The sequence below is a fragment of the Lissotriton vulgaris genome, chromosome 9, assembly GCF_964263255.1.
Source record: "Lissotriton vulgaris chromosome 9, aLisVul1.2, whole genome shotgun sequence".
In the NCBI taxonomy this organism is placed as follows: Eukaryota; Metazoa; Chordata; class Amphibia; order Caudata; family Salamandridae; genus Lissotriton; species Lissotriton vulgaris.
In genome coordinates, this window is record NC_141697.1 from 928,605,034 (window position 1) to 928,610,969 (window position 5,936).

The 5,936-nt window shown below is 42.9% G+C and overlaps 1 pseudogene; it reads right to left on the bottom strand.

The window, feature by feature from the left end:
- Window positions 1-3,128: 3,128 nt before the first annotated feature.
- Window positions 3,129-4,664, bottom strand: LOC147692544 (uncharacterized; annotated as a pseudogene).
- Between the last annotated feature and the right edge of the window lie 1,272 nt (window positions 4,665-5,936).

The following is a 5,936-nucleotide window of genomic DNA, read 5'->3' on the forward strand; positions in this document are numbered from 1 at the left end:
CTTTACAAGCCTCAATGACCAACAATGGACGAATTCTTAAGAACAGTATTAGACAGAATCACATTAGCAGGAGATATCACAGTGCACAAATGACATGAGTATAAAGCTTTCAATGATCATGAATTGCATCTCCTTTCATGCCGACGCGTTTCGAACTCCAAACAGTAGTTATGGGTTCCCTTCAGGGCTTTGTCATTTTCTGTCTGTGCATATATAAAAGAAAGGTAACAGTGTGTAAGTGTGATTAACTATGGCCTCCTTATTTTATACTGCTGGTAGTGTACCACATATAAATCCCATAGTACCTTGTTTGTGGCTGTGGTTATCCTATGGGAGTTTGTGCGTCTTTGGAGCTGTCATCTACAAAGTAATTAAAATCAAATTATCATTTCCGAATAGCGTTCAAAGCTCGCTCAGCGGTAACCTCCTACCAAATCACTGCAGGACGTACCTTTCACTATTTGTTAGTCCGTGTCTGGGCCGTCCCTATGGTGCGGTGAAGTTTAAATGGACTGTACTCTGGACAATAGCGCCAAGTGGCAATAAAGGTCCAATTGATATTGAAGAAACACTTCTTAGGAAAGAGGCATACCTCATTCTAAAATTTAATAGCACACAAAATGGATTAAACTCTCTCTCTGAAGTGTCTAGGCTATAATGCCATAATTGCGTGGGGCTCCACGGGGGGTGTTGTGACCCCCTTGACTGAAGGGTAGAGAATCGGGGATGTCCGAATAATGCTTTCGTAATCTGCTGTGGATTGGTGCACTCCCAGGGAACTACATATCCCAGAACACCAACTGTCCTGGGTTTGCTTTTAGTTACTAGGCAACCAGGCTGCCGCCTTCCATAGCGAACGGAGTGAGTGTAAGAGCAAGTCGCGGCAAACAAGGTGAGCGGGATAGAGGGTTGCAGACACATATGCTTCCCGCCTCAGGGACACAAACCTAATTCCCTATTTTGCCAACAGTGCGCGACCCGAGAGAACAACACGGGACTTAACACGGGATCCGTCCAAATAAAATAGAACTCGAGGGCAAACGGTTGAGAACGGAGCCGGCGGCTCCCTAAGCTCGCGGTGAACGCGAACAAGGTAGGATTGTTTTTACAATCGTTCTTACCCAGACAGATTACGATAGAAGCACAATAATAGTAACCCGACCTCCGCCTTCCCCCTAGGTCTGAAAAACTTCACCGCACCATAGGGACGGCCCAGACACGGACTAACAAATAGTGAAAGGTACGTCCTGCAGTGATTTGGTAGGAGGTTACCGCTGAGCGAGCTTTGAACGCTATTCGGAAATGATAATTTGATTTTAATTACTTTGTAGATGACAGCTCCAAAGACGCACAAACTCCCATAGGATAACCACAGCCACAAACAAGGTACTATGGGATTTATATGTGGTACACTACCAGCAGTATAAAATAAGGAGGCCATAGTTAATCACACTTACACACTGTTACCTTTCTTTTATATATGCACAGACAAAAAATGACAAAGCCCTGAAGAGAACCCATAACTACTGTTTGGAGTTCGAAACGCGTCGGCATGAAAGGAGATGCAATTCATGATCATTGAAAGCTTTATACTCATGTCATTTGTGCACTGTGATATCTCCTGCTAATGTGATTCTGTCTAATACTGTTCTTAAGAATTCGTCCATTGTTGGTCATTGAGGCTTGTAAAGCTAACCTGCCTTTTTTTGAACAGTCCGAAATTGGTACAGTTGTTTTGTATGTCTCACTTTGTGATTTTTTCATTTGGTTAATGTTGTATTACAGTTGATGTATTTATATGTTACACGTGCAGTGTTACTTCTCTGTCATGAGATGTTCTGATTTTTTCTAAAAAAGAATTGAAAACAAAGGTAAATAAAATACCTAACATATCTAATCTAAGTTGATGTGTTGCCTATAACCAAGGGCTAATGGAATAAGTGGGGCGGCAATTTCTTGTGTCAAAGGCTGTAATAAGCAGAGCATTTTGGAAGCAAGTCAGCCAGTGCCACCAGAAGGTACGCCAAATTTTGCGATGTACATCAAATATGGTATTTGTCCCATTATGTATAATGCATTGTGGAACAAATATACAAAAGGGGATCCCCAGTTGCAATGGCCATTAGAGGGAACAATGGACCCTCATAAACTCGAGTATTTAGAAAAACGATTGTTCCTAAAGAAAGTTAGACCAGCTATGTTTGACAGTTTTCGTATGTGGAGGAAAGAAGTGAAGGAGCGGCAGCTCAAGGCAGAGAAGGTACAAAGGAAACAGGAAAGGAAGACAAAGTATCAGAAGTATAGGGAATTGAAGGATAAAGAAGTTCAGGAGAAAAAAGAATGTTTAGATCAAGAGCATAGATTGTTAGTATCTAAGGAATATATAGTCAGACCGACAGTAGCAGCCCAGATTCACCAAGAAAATGTGGATTCAGATATTATGGATTATTGATCGAACGACCCCAACCCCATATGTACCTTTAACACCTCTTCTCCCTGGACCACCAAATGTCGTTTGGTGGAAATGTGCTTTTTTAAGGGGCAAACTGGTGCAGGGTTCACCCTTCTTTGTCCGCAGGTCCTTAGACTAACAAAATAGAGATTGACACTGAAGCTGGAATTCAAAATAACAAGTTTTTTCCCTCATGAGTGAGACCACATCCATATAACACCATCAAAAGTTCCAGGAGGTAGTGGCTTGAATACACAGACCATGGTGGTTATATACAGAGTTTTCTGCACTGGTAAGCATGTAGTTACAAATAGAAGGTACAAGCATACACAGGAATCGCTAACTTTAAACATGGGCAGATGGAGATCACTTAGTCAGCAAAGTGGGAGGGGGAACAGAACTGCTTACAGTAGAAAGAGTGATTGACAGTTATATCTTTAGCCAGGTGCATTCTAGCAGCTACAGGCCTTTTCTCATACATTGCTTTGGCTCAGTACAGAAGGAGTTAACTAAAGCTGATGACACAAGCAGAATAGAAAGGCAAGCAGCAGTGAAGACTGGAGAATTACGTAGCTGACAAAATGGATTCCACAAACAAGATGGCTTCAGCTCATACTAACGCCAATTATTTTTTGATTTCCACAGATGGCCCTTTTAGCATTAGCTGAAGACATCTCTATGATTTGGAAGGTACATGGAAGATATCATTTACATCTATTCTCCTGAGTTCATTAATTTCCTGTTCCATTGCTAGGCGGGCATTTACATTCTTAGCATTTTGTTTAGCCGGTATACACAAGGTCCAGGTAGAAATACCATGGGAACAGAGCATCGGGCCACATTGAATACGTAGGCAAAAAATGAAAAGAATTGCAACAAATATACATAGAGCTGACAGTAATCTCCAGCTCCATACAGTAAACATGTTCCATAACCATCCAGTCAAAGTCCATGTCCCTGAATCCTGGTTAATTTCAGTGGCTATTTTGTGCATCTTGGAAATCGCTTAAAAAACTGAAGGGGAGTGGTCAGGTATGCATACGCAGCAGCTGCTCCCAATGATGCGGCATGCTCCACTGCGGTCGACCAGGATGACATCTAAGACCATCCTGTTTTGAAGCGCCACAATTCTCGCAATTTATAGTGCTTTTGTGATATTTTCAAGTGCCATGGCTGTCTGATTGGTTACAGCCTCTGCAACACGTGTCAAATGCCTGATCTTCCTGCTATTTAAGGCCGCACCAACAAAGAAGAATAGTCCCATGTTAAAGTCAACATACTGCTGCAGTGCAGTATCAGTTTGATCCACCTCATCATTGTTTTTGTACTCTTGAATCGTCTCTTAGAAATGTCATTATTCCGTTTATAGTCTTTATGGTAGGATGCAGGTGCCAAAAACACAGGTGGAAGCAAAAAGGACACATAGCAGCTTCCAGACCACCCAATAGGTAGGTGGTAATAACCTTAACTTCCACAAATGAAATAGGTGTTGTGTGAGGACCAAAAACTCCTATTGTTTATTCCAGTAATGTAGTAAAGTACAGTCACTTTTTCCCACAGGAATACTGCCAATGCTACTCACACAGAGATCCTCTCGAGCTCTAGTAACAGCAAAAACAGAAGGCCCCTTTCCCTTGGTTGTTCGAGTGTAAGGGAAAACATAGCACGCAGAGGAATTTCCTCGACGATACTCCTCCATTTCCCATACAGTTCCTTTAGCTTGTGGATCTCCTTCCTCATCAGAGTAACATACTTTATTCAACTGAACGTTTAGTCTTCCTACATCAGCATAAGTAATGTTAGCAACCTCAGAAACCCACAACATGGCAAACCAGGCTCTGCAGGAGCCATTTTGTGAAAACGGCAAGTGAATGAAAGGCGTTCCTCCCTTTTTCTGATGTGCTGCCATCATTCCACATACCCAGCAGTTGGTAACATTTGTAGCATTGTGTGCATGGTGCAACATCTGAATAAAAGTGTTATTGAGGTAGGACATTCTGTGCTTCTGTTCATGATAAGGAAGAGTAAAATAATGGTGTTCAATGGAGAAAGGAGTAGTAGCAGTCAGCAGATTTCAAGCAGGAGCTACTCCCTCTACAACCCATGTTATTGTAGCAATAATAACAACAATCGAATTGAGTCCAATAATTAACATACTCTTTTGACCACAGACTCTTGCAGCAGTTTACTTCATCTCCTTAGGCATGTTCATCTCGTCGTTGAACAATAAAACAGATGGTGCGCTAAGGTCTTGGGCAAACGTTGGTTTCTTCACTAAGGATGAGACGAGCAGTCACTAAAAGGCTACGCCCCTTTGTAGTCTGTCTTTAACCACCCAGGACAGTGGCTCAAACACTCTTTTTCAGCTCCGAAGTGTCTTTCTTCCGGGGTCACAGCTGATATCAAGATGTACCTGGGATCGTGTGGTCTGGGAAGGCTTCCTCAGGTCCTTCAGGTGACGTAGCTTGTCCTTTCTCTGTAGCCAGGATGTCGTGGTGATCTGCCAATGCAGCCGAGTTCACTAGGTCTTGCAAATCTTCCCGGCAATGTGTCGCATGGACCCAGTTACTCATGTTGGTCACTCGAACCGCAGTCCTGGTAGCCAGTAGCACCTGCTCCGGACGTCGCTACCTCGGTGCTAGGGAGCTGGCTCTCCGGAAGGACTTGACTACCACGTAGTCTCCAGGGCACAAGCAGTGGCCCTCACCTTGAGACCTGTCTGGAAGAGTTTCCCGAACCTGTTGATAAATAGAAGACAAACTGTCAGTCAACTGAGACAAATAGTCATTCATCAATACATTGGGTACATCATGTATAGGGCGTGGCTTAGGAATCCCCCAAATATTCATTGGCCTTCCAAAAACCACCTCATACGGTGTGAGGTCAGATCGTGTATGTGGTATCAATCTAATAGCAATGCCAAGGGCAGTGCATCAGGCCATTTCAAAGATGAGAAGCCTGTATTTTAGCCAGTTTGAATTTTAAGGTAGAGTTGTAGCATTTTTACAATCCCTGCTGATTGTGGGTAAAAAGCAGCATGAAACTTCTGCTTATTTCCTAACCCTTTCATGAGTGTCTGAATGGATGATTTAGTAGGTGTGTGACTGACTGTATAAGTGAGTGATTAAACGTGTCTTACTGAATGCATGGGTTAGTGACTAAACGGTGTGAATGTCTGTATCAATCTGTCAGTTGGTGTGTAAGCAGCTGCATGGGTTGGTGAGTACCTCCATGAGTCTCTATAAGGATCATTGATTGTTTGCCTGAGAATCTATATGGGTGCCTGAGTGTCTTTGTGGGTGGGTGAGGGTGTGTGACTCAGTGAATAGATGTATGAGTGGGTGGTTCAATGGGTGTATGGGTTCAAGAGTGCATCTTTGAAGAGCTGTATGTGTGTGTGTGTGTGTATGGGAGTGTTGGTGAGTGAATGGATGCCTCAGTGATACATGTGTGAGTAACTACATGTGTGAAAGACAGTATATGT